The following is an 11,787-nucleotide window of genomic DNA, read 5'->3' on the forward strand; positions in this document are numbered from 1 at the left end:
ACACAATTATAATTCTGTAATGATTTTTGTTTTTATGTTTAAATTAGTGTTTCTGCCAATTAAAGCCTTTAGGATCATGTTGGGTCATAGTTGATTTGATCCTGTTGGAAATAGAAACTTTTCCGTCCAGCAGCGGAATTGTTAAAATACATTAGAGTGAGATAAGATTCTGAGTTTTTTTAAACATGATTGATATACAAATTTTCTATGATGTCCTAATTTTTTAGAACTTTTGGACTTACAGAAGTATGGTCAAAGTACAGATTACTACAGACTATTCTGTTTTTGACAGATTTTGTTTTTGTTGCATTGTGTGCTTATTTTGATGAATCTCTGGATTGTATCGGGGGTATAAGCCATGGTAAAGTTAGAATACAATAGGTATAATTCAATAATAAAATATGAATGGGTTTGCAACAGTACTTAAAGTGGTCATTTGCTTTATTATACTAACGGATCTCACGAAGGTTTTGTTAAGTTTTGTGTGATTGAAGTTTTCAAGTTTTGGGTGAGATCACGATGGATGAAGGAATAAGGAGTGAAAAGATCCTAATATTGGCGGTGCCCATGGCACTCCAAGGTAATATTCAAGGAGTACCAAGCAACTAAGCTTGGGGATGCCCCGGAAGGCATCCCCTCTTTGTTCTAACGATCATCAGTAATTTTACTTGGAGCTATATTTTTATTCGCCACATATCATGAGTTTTGCTTGGAGCATCTTGTATTATATGAATCTTTGCTTGTTTTTCTTTTTAGTTTGTCACAATCATCCTTGCTAGACACACCTATTTGAGAGAGCTATAAGGATGCTATAATTTGTTAGAATTTCTCTCTGTGCTTCACTTAAGTTTTTTGAGCCATGGAATTGCTCTAGTACTTCACTTATATCTTTTTGACCATGATGGTGCTTTAATTTTAAAGAAATTTGCTCTCAGGCTTCACTTACATGAATTTGAGAGTTAGTAAAATTTTAAATAAATATCCTACTTGAGAGATGAAAATTATTTGGAAGAAATATTTATGCTCTTGTGTGCTTCGCTTAAATTTGTTTGAGAGCCTTGTTTGTACCAATGGTAATATATGAAATTAGTACCAAGTGATAGATATTCAAGGGGGATATAATAAAAACTTTCATGAAGATCATTGGACATTATAAACATGATTGGTGTTAAGGTTTGTGATTCTCTATGCAAGCACGAAAGTCAATAGTTATGCAACTGGAATTCTGGACCTAAAAAAGCTACGTCAGAGTTACCTATTCTGCACATCTCCAAATGAGCTGGAAATTTACGGAGAATTGTTTTGGAATATATGAAAAACAATGGAGCAAATAACTACCGGAGGGGGCCACCTTGGTGAGCACAAGACACCAGGGCGCGCTGGGCCCCTAGGCGCGCCCTGGTGGGTTGTCACTACTAGGAAAAACACTACTAGTAGCGTGGTTTTTTTGTATACCAGTAGCATGGGTTCCTGCGCTACTGCTACGGCGCTACAACTAATTTTTAGCAGTAGCGCATTTTTTACGCTACGCTACGGCTAAGAAGTTAGTAGTAGCGTGTGTGCACCCGCGCTACTACTAACCTAAAACCCACGGTACTACTAACCTAACTACTAGTAGCCCTCACTTTTGACCCACGCTACTACTAACAATTTAGGAATTAAAAAGAGTAAAAATTATATGTAGTGTTCATGAATGGTAATACGTCCAGTACAAACCAAACCAACATCACAGAACCATCTCAAGATCCATTTAACATCAGACACAAGATCACAGAACCATCTCAAGATCCATTTAACATCAGACACACACAACCATCATCGTAAGGTGGGTTTCCCTAGTGGTCTACCACCAACCTAAACAGACCACTTCTCTAGATGTATCTACAAGGCTCGGAGTTCAGATGCCGGTGGACACGAATCCTCTCTCCCTCGGATGATGGCGTCGAGGTCCTCCACCTCGGCGACCTCCGGTGTCGAAATCAGCTAGACGATCATCTGTGCGACGTGGCCATCGGGCTTCACGGTGAAGTACGCCTCCGAGTGGTTGAATAGCACAGCTCCACCGGGCCGCGCTAGTCAGCGTCAATCACCTCTGCGCCCACGTCAGGAAAGTGAAAACTTGTTAGTACGCAAATTGCATCAAGTTAATGAAATAGTACTATTATCAAATTCGAACTAAAGCCACGATACTTATTTTGGGACGTAGGAAGTATGTCCTAGCACTTCTTTTTTAACCGGAAAAGATCTACTGATACTCTGAAGTTCCTCAGAAGAAACTAAATGACGTACCTCAGCTTCTTCCTGGGTTATACCCTCTTTCCATGGATGATCCATCAACCCGTACAGGTAACTGGAACCAGATCCTGAAAAAGGATAGCAATAACATAGAAGTGTGAGAATCTGCACCTGGTATAGCATACACTAAAGCTGGATTAGCACAACTGTATGCTCGGTGTTTCTCAGCACTAAGTGCAGCTAGATTGCATTAAACCAGGATAAGAAGTGTGATTATAACCCAGTGTGTTTTACAAACCACAAGCAAGTAAGTGAGTAGAAGCCTGCCAGACTGCACCAGGTTTGTTGCAAACAAGTTCTAGAAGCTACTCAAGGATGTAAATTCAAGTATAGACAAGGAATGCTCCACTTCTATTGGGGAAAACTTACCTCCAATTGTGAATGGCTGCCTCAAGATCATTCCACCAAGAGGGACCGAGTAAATTTGGCCCCCCTCATATTTATCCCATCCACCGACTATCATCCAGCTTGCAACATGTTCTGGGCGTTGATAACAAATATGAGAAATGACATGATGTGTCCAAAGAAGGCGAACAAACATTAAGCGCCATCAACATTCTTGTGATGACAAGACATACCTTATTCTGATAGGACAGCAACCTAACTAAGTTGGATCCAACTTTCACGGTAGCTGGTTGCCCAAGCTGAATTCTGTACAAGGAGGACAAATCTAACATCAGCTAAGATGCAAATCAAACATTCAGCTGACTGCAATCATATTGACAACTGAAATTTAAGTTCTATTTAATTTATTCGGGGCCATCCTACTCTGATTGAGGAGCAAAAAACTGTATTGTGCACCTTTTCCGGGCCGGGATCGAGAAGTGGAAGTCATAAAAATAGATTACTTACATGTGTTCGTGGAGAAAATATCACACATAATCTGAAATAATTTGTCTATCAGCAGCCTGCAAGATAACATGCTACATGTGAGACATATGAATAGAGAATGGGATATCTGAGTACCAAAAATTAACACAGACGATGAAAACTAATGATGGTGTGATAACTCAAGAATTCCAATCTTCCACAAGACAAGCAATGTTGGAAGCAATGAACAAATTGCGGCATGAGAAAGCAAAACACAAACTCTTGCCTTGCTAGCTTTTGTTATTTTGTTTATTATCAACACCACCAACCAAACATACCCTACTCATTGATTTAGGGAATAATCATTAAGAAGTAAAAGTAAGATTATGTTATGAAATAAACTAACTGAAGGATGCATCCTCAAACAACTAAATATCACAATAAAATGTGATGAACAACATGAGAATGTGCCCAATCTTCTCTAGAAATATAAAACACTTACAGATCCAGAGCGGCAGACGTAGACATTATCTGTGAGCTGACTGATCTTGTCTGAAGCACGGTTTGCCACATACATTCCTGCGAATTAAGATCAGGAAACAACACATATTACGGTAAGCAAATAAACCCAGAGAGAAAAACAAATAAATGTTGGCTTCCTTCAATTCGAGTGTAATCATTAAGGCTTTGTCAGGCATGTTGTCCAGCAAATCAGTAAGAACATACAATACTAAGCAATTGACAACGATATAAGGTTCAAAATGGACAAAACACAACACATAACTCCCCCAAGCAAAAGGAAGCACATACTCTAATTCTCACTGCCCCAATGATAACTGTTCTGGTAAACCCAGATCCGTTTGCCTCTAATTCCATGGCAAGAGAACAAGGTTTGTCCATGAAATTTGGAATTTCGCATATAAGTAGCAGTACTTGGAGCTCTGATTTGCTGAACTGCACATGGTGGTAAGCTAAAGGGCGCATCAACCCTTTATCAAATTATTAATAATTGTACTACTCTCGTCGACTGCAGACAAACGGAGACGATTTCCCCTAACCTCGCAACTAGATTATACAAGGGAAAAATACTGAATTCGGAGAGGCGTCACACAAAGCATGGCGACAGCAGCAGCAGTAGCTGAAACATGGTACACGGGGGAGGTTGCATGGTGGCAACCCCGTGAATCCTCGTCTCCCTGCGGCGGCGACGGCGGTGGTTGTGCAGAAGGAGTGCGGCGTCCCGGGAAGAAGTAGACGGGGTGAGCTCGATGGTGGCTGCCCCGTCAATCACCTCCTCCCTATGGCGACGGTGGTTGTGGGGAAGGAGCCGACCTTGGCGGCCCAGCTCGACGGCGGCGCAGATCCAGGAGCCCTCGACGTGGTCGTCGCCAGGGAGAGAAGTGGAGGGGGAGAGGATGGGGGCGTCGGCGTTGGCGGTGGAGGGGAGGTCGGCTGTGGACGAGAGATCACCGTCGGTGGTGGGTGGGTGGCTAGTAGTGGAGGGTATCTGGATTGGGGGTTGGGTGAATTTCATTTTTTTTGGAGATAAACGGGGCGAGTGGAGGGTGGAGTGGGACTGTTGGTGGCGTGGTGTGAGGGTGGGAGTATACTAGTAGCGTGGTTGCCGCGCATGCGCTACAACTATCCACATAGTAGTAGCGTATGTTTTAGAACCCGCACTACTACTATGGTTTGTTCGCGGGGCACAGTTAGTGATATTTACTAGCAGCGTGTTTTTTTGGCCACGCGCTACTAGTAAGTAGTAGTAGCGCGGGGCAATATAGCACGCTACTAGTAAGCGTCTGTCTATAAGCTTTTTCCTAGTAGTGTGTGCACTCCTCGGCCCAGCTCTGGTGCCCATCTTCTAGTATATAGGTCATCTTGACCTAGTAAAAAACCAGGAGAGGACTTTCGGGATGAAGCGCTACCATCTCGAGGCGGAACTTGGGCGAGTGCACTTTTGCCCTCCGGTGGTGCAATTCCGCCGGGGAACTCCCCTCCCCGAGGGGGAAATAATCATCATCGTCATCCCCAACAACCCCCACATCTTTGGGAGGGAAATCTCCATCAACATCTTCAAGAGCACCATCTCCTCTCAAACTCTAGTTCATCTCTTGTGTTCAATCTTTGCACTAGAACCTCAACACTACAAAAAAAAGACACATCTATGACATTTTGGGCCGAACGAATTTTCCCCCTGTCATGCTTATGACACTTCTATGACAATAATTGTGACAAAACCCGGTATCATCATAGATGTTGTGGGCTCCTACTTCTATGAAAAAAAATCATGACAGAAAATGGGCTTTTTTCCTGGGCAGGCCGGAGACGCACCTGCATGACATTCTTTGGGCCGTCCATGATGAAAAAACCATGGTAGAAGCAAGGGCGAGGAAAATATCGGGGAGTTCCCGGTTACGATGGGTGGTCGGGGCCGAGCGATGCATGGAGGGTTTGCGCGTTTCTCTCATACATGTACGTGTGTGGGTGCGAGGCATTGGGCTCTAACTAAACCCGAGTGAGGCGTTTGTCGGTGTCAAAACCGGCGAATCTCAGGTAGGGGTTCCCGAACTGTGCGTCTAAGGCTAATGGTAACAGGAGGCAGGGGACACGATGTTTACCCAGGTTCGGGCCCTCTCTATGGGGGTAATACCCTACTTCTTGCTTGATTGATCTTGATGATATGAGTATTACAAGATTTGATCTACCACGAGATCGAGGAGGCTAACCCTAGAAGCTAGCCTATGATTATGATTGTCCTTGTCCTACGGACTAAACCCTCCGGTTTATATAGACACCGGAGGGGGCTAGGGTTACATAGAGTCGATTACAGAGAAGGAAATCTACATATCCGAATTTCCAAGCTTGCCTTCCACGCAAAGTAGAGTCCCACCCTGACATGGGACGAAGTCTTCTATCTTGCATCTTCATAGTCCAATAGTCCGGCTGTCCAAGGACCCCCTAATCCAGGACTCCCTCAGTAGCCCCCGAACTAGGCTTCAATGTCGATGAGTCCGGCGCGCAGATTGTCTTTGGCATTGCAAGGCGGCTTCCTCCTCTGAATTCTTCCAAAGCACCTGTTGTAAAGAGCAGTACCCGGCTCCTCATTTAATGTTACGCTTCCTCGGCTTCTGTACTCCAATAATTTCCAGCTTCCACGTGTCAAGCGAATGTGAGGAGTCGAGGCATTTTTACACTTGCTACCCTAACCATGTAAGTAAATCATCTATTTAAAGAGACGGGGATCTTCAGATCTAATCCACACCATCCTCCCCAAGCAAGAATCATCAGAGCGCGCCCGAAAAAACCATCCCAACATGGTCGGTCCCTGCAGCTCCTCCTCCTGCCCTCACAGGGTCAAGCCGGGTGATCGGGAGAAGTGCACCGTATCCCATGGTCAACTAGTGAAGTTGCAAACCCAGGGGTTCCTCCCAACTGCATACCTAGTCCCCATCCGAGCCGGATTAGCTACTTTTGACGGCGGGGAGCAAGCGGAGAATTTCCCTAATCCATCTGGGGGGAGCGAGTATACCTTGTCCCTTATCTGCTGAGGGGCATCGGATTTCCAATCCATCCATTCCTCCGCGAGCTCTTGGAGTACTATGGCCTCCAGCTGCATAATTTCACCCCAGCCTCCATTCTGCATATCGCAGGCTATGTCGCCCTTTGCGAGTTATTTCTGGGTTGCGAAGCTCATTTTGAGCTATGAAGCGCTGCAATTGGCGTCCCCGGAGCCCCAAGGAGGAATATAGAAGAGAGGTCCCTCAATTGATGAGCAAGATACGAACGCTTGCTACATCCAGAGTAACAATAATCGAGGTTATGGCCGTGTCCATAATGTGGGGGGTACATCCACTCCAATACCGAGGGTGTCCCATGTGGCACTTCAATGGTGAAGATGACGCTACCCGCTGCAGTAGGAAAGGCCCGGACTCCACAAATGCTCTGGTGAAAGTACTGTCTGAGTTATACAAAGGAGAAGAAGAGGAGTTCATCCGTATTAAGCCACGGGACGGATTTTCCATGTACAACCCTCCCAGCTGGGTGAGTTGCTATCCCTTAATCAACTCTATCCGTTCTCCCAGTCCTTTAGCATGAATTTTTACTCTACCCGTCCATAACAAGAATGGCGGAAGTTTACCAAGGAGATCAACAGCCCGACTCCATAGCCAGAGGACCGCAACCGAGCCCTTACCCCAGATTCGAAGTGGATCCGGATATATTTGTGGAGCTTGTCGAAGGGGTGTTCTACCAGGCGAGCTGTGACGGCACCGAAGTGGCCATCATTGCTGACTATCCTGGCCTCCTCCCTGTATCACATGTAAGTGAATAGGAGACTTATTTCCAAAAAGGATTCACTCTTTCCGCCTTACCCACAACACAATGCTTATGTTTTTTTAAAGGGAAGGCGATCGGCATGCCATGCCGAACCCGAGGCAACTCACCAACAGGGAGTGCCTATGCCGAGTAGGCTTCCAAAAAGGAAGGCGAGCAGAAATGCGGCTGGACCATTATCAAAGAGGTATGGTTTTAAACGTGCTCCGTGTCAGTCATCTTAAAGTATGACACTGTCCTTTGTGTCTTGGCAGGAAGAACATCTGCCGGACTATATCCGGGGATCCAACTCGCCACACCTCCACCAGTCGGGCTCCAGAGCCGGCCTCGAGGGCGGAGGTTAATATGGGGGCGACACCGGACATCCCTCGTATAGAGGATTCAGATAGAATATCTGCTACAAACTCCTAAGTAGAGAGCGCCATGAATCATCGGCGTTGGCGGGCCGCACTCTGCGACCCTGGTTTCTCCGAAGAAGCTTTCAATGCCTTCAGCTCTGGTGACGCATACATCCGAGCTGCTCGAGATGGGCTTGCTAGAGCCACAAACCAGTATTTGAAAGATATACGGGTAAGTAAAATCTCATAATTATGTGTATCAGTAGCCCCTGAGACTTGAAACAGTTGGTACAACTAATTTAAGGATCATTGTATGAACAGGTTCTTTCAGAGAAGAATAACCTGCTACCTCAAGAGCTGGAGAGTTGTCAAACCCAGCTAAGGGCAAAAACTGCCGAACTAGAGGGTACCAAAAAGGCCTCAACTAGTAATACTTTTCTCTATCGAGAAAGAATGTAATCACGTATACCAGCGGTTTTGACACGTTGCCGATCTAATGACAGATTCCGCAGATAATCCCCGGGTGAATCCGGATATCCTACAAGAGGACGAACAGAGAGCTCAAAGGCATCAAGATGCTGGCAACCGTATACTTACACGGGTCAGGCAGGAGAAAAATGATCTTCTGGATGCCAATACCCGGCCTAGCGTAGAATTAAAAGATGTTCGTGCTCAGCTAGCTGACTCCGTGAAGGAGAATAAAAGGCTTCAAAGTGGCATTTTCAGTATGTGCTCAAACGTACGTATATATATATATAGTTCGGCGAAGAAATGGTCTAACAGTGTTATGTCTGTAGGTGCTGACTGGCCATCCCGAAGAGGAGATGCCCGGATCCTCAGGCGATCTGCCGCAAGAGCTTTCGCAACTGCACGAACAAGTTCGGTAGGTTATGCACGGTGTCGCCAAAGCCTTGTGGCCTTCCGTCTCCCTGCCAGGAGGCAAGGGGGAGCTTGTACATCTGCTTAAGGGAGCACAGCGGCGCTTCCGACTATGGAAGATATCTGCTTGTCGACAAGGTGCGAGAGAAGCTTGGGCGATGGTAAAGATGTGATACACCAAGATCCGAATCATATGGCCCGGGTCAGACCTGTAGGGTCAGATGGGAATGCAATTCTCGTTAGCCTGGTATATGACCAGGTAGAATTAGCCGTTAAATATTCCCAGGAGGACTGTAGACTAGATAGCCTGTTGGAGGGCATAGAAGAAGAAATGTCTGAGTCAAAGTGACTATGTACTTCGATGGACATATTTTATCCCTAGCCGGATTGTAAATCATTTGTCATGGCGGACCTTTTTGCTTCGACCTCCTGACTCAATGGTCCAGAGTGTTTCCGAATACCCTACTCGGTTATAGAAACCGGGGTACACGTGGAAACTAGGCGTAGGGGTCATAGTTGCTTGAACAGACAAGTACCCAACTAGTTATGTTATATTACATGGGTAGTAAGAAACATCTTCCAGAGAGAATAGTTCCGTTAAGGGTTCCTTTCCCTGGGTACGCATGCATTAATGTGCATGTCCGAACTACGGTTGAGAGCGCAGTATGTGAAAACATCTGGGGGTTTGTACTATGATAGGTAAAAGACATCTTTAGTTCACCGACCGAATATTCCCTTAAGAATGCTAGCTTTCGGTTTCACCCAGTCTGAGGTACACATCCGGAGGACCCGGCGGTAACAATCGCAGAGGTACTCCCCTTATTCCCTAGCCGAATTAACGAGAACGTAGGGCATAAACACAAGAGCCAGGCAACCCAACTTGGCCAAAACTTAAGGCATGTCGATGCATATAATGGCGAATAAAAGGTGCATACGGAAGAAAGACACATATGCAATGGGCGCGAAGCTCGGAATATAATTATATTAAGCTTCTGTATAAGAAGCCCCCAGGTATAACGAGCGCACATACTTGAAAGTTGGTGCGTCACGAGTGTGTAATTGACTCACATTAGAGCTTTAGGGCTAAAAAATACAAGGGATAGTATATAATTGAAAAGTAAGTAAAAAGGAACAGAGGGAAGGAGACAAACAAAGAGTTCAGCGCTAGGCATAGAATCTGCGAAGTCTGGCCGCGTTCCATGGATTTGGCTTGAGTCGATTATCTGCTGCATCACGCAGGCGGTACGCTCCTCCAGTGAGAAGTTTATCAATGATAAAGGGACCCTCCCACTTGGGCTTGAGCTTGTCCTTTTTCTTCTCCGGTAGGCGTAGAATGACTTTGCCAATATTATAAGTTTTGGACTGTACTTCTCTGCTTTGATACCTGCGAGCCTGTTGTTGATAGAATACAGAACGGGATTTTGCGACATTGCGCTGCTCCTGCAAGGCATCTAAATTATCCTGCCGATCCAACTCGGCCTCTCTCTCTTCATACATGCGCACTCGAGGTGAGTCATGACTAATATCGCAGGGCAAGACAGCCTCTGCACCGTACACCATGAAGAAGGGTGTATATCCGGTAGTGCGGTTCAGCGTGGTCCGCAGGCCCCAGAGTATGGAGTCTCTCCTCGACCTAGTGCGTGTCTGATTCTTTTAAGGATCACACTAGTCTGGGTTTAATTCCACTCATATTAAGACCATTGGCACGTTCGACTTGACCATTTGTTTGAGGGTGCTAGACAGAGGCATAATCGAGCTTAATGCCCAAGTTGACGCACCAAGTTTTCACCTCATCGGCTGTAAAATTGGAGCCATTATCAGTGATGATGCTGTGGGGGACACCATAACGGTGTACGGCACCCGATATAAAGTCTATCACTGGTCCGGATTCGGCCGTTTTAACAGGTTTGGCTTCTATCCATTTGGTGAATTGATCCACCATGACCAACAAATATTTTTTCTTATGGCTTCCCATTTAAGAGGTCCGACCATATCTAGCCCCCAGACTATAAAAGGCCAAGTTACGGGGATTGTTTGGAGAGCGGTAGCCGGCATATGGCTTTGGTTGGCGAAAAGCTGACATCCGACGCAATGTTGGACGAGGTCCTGTGCGGTTGCCCGGGCCGTCGGGCAATAGAAACTTGTACGGAACGCCTTCCTTACAAGGGCCCGAGCTGCGGCGTGGTGACTGCCGAGTCCGGCATGAATTTCGCTAAGAGTTGTCGCCCTTCCTACTTGGAGATACATCTTTGAAGTACTCCGGTAGTGCTTCTCTTATAGAGTTCTCCCTCGTGGACTTTATAGGCTTTAGAGCGCTGAACTATGCAGCGTGCCTCATTTCGGTCCTTTGGGAGTTCTTGCTTATTAGGGTAGGCTAAGAAGGGTTCGGTCCATGGGGCGATGACAACCATGATTAGACGGGCTGAGGGTGTTATTTCGATGGAGGAGCCCCCGACTATGTCAGTGTCTTCGGTATCTGGGGTTGTGTTCGGATCCGGGCTAGTATTGCTGTTCTCCCCTTGCCACACCACGGATGGCTTGAAAAGCCTTTCCAGAAAGATGTTAGGTGGGACTGGGTCACGCTTAGCGCCATTGCGGGTGAGAACATCCGCTGCTTGATTGTTTTCTCGAACCACGTGGTGGAATTCGAGCCCCTCGAATCGAGCTGACATTTTGAGGACGACATTTCGATAAGCCGCCATTTTCAGATTTTTGGCGTCGAAGTCTCCATTTATTTGAGATATTCCGAGGTTTGAATCCCCACACACTTCCAGACGTTTAATGCCCATGGAGACAGTCATCCGAAGACCATGCAACAGAGCCTCGTATTTGACTGCATTGTTGGAGTCTGTATATAATATTTGGAGTACGTATTGGACAGTATCTCCAGTGGGGGATGTTAGGACAACACCTGCTCCCAGACCGGCAAGCATTTTAGAGCTGTCGAAGTGCATGATCCAATTGGAGTATGCGCCACGCTCTTTAGGGAGTTCGGCCTCTGTCCATTCGGCGACAAAGTCGGCCAGTACTTGTGATTTAATGGCCCGCCGTGGTCTATATGTGATGTCAAATGGGAGGAGCTCGATGGCCCACTTAGCAATTCGGCCCGTTGCATCGCGTTTGTTTATTA

The 11,787-nt window shown here is 46.0% G+C and overlaps 1 pseudogene; it reads right to left on the reverse strand.

The window, feature by feature from the left end:
- Positions 1-2,086: 2,086 nt before the first annotated feature.
- LOC123079351 (proteasome subunit beta type-6-like) lies at positions 2,087-3,682 on the reverse strand (annotated as a pseudogene).
- Positions 3,683-11,787: the final 8,105 nt, after the last annotated feature.

The sequence above is a fragment of the Triticum aestivum genome, chromosome 1B (genome assembly GCF_018294505.1).
Source record: "Triticum aestivum cultivar Chinese Spring chromosome 1B, IWGSC CS RefSeq v2.1, whole genome shotgun sequence".
Taxonomy (NCBI): Eukaryota; Viridiplantae; Streptophyta; class Magnoliopsida; order Poales; family Poaceae; genus Triticum; species Triticum aestivum.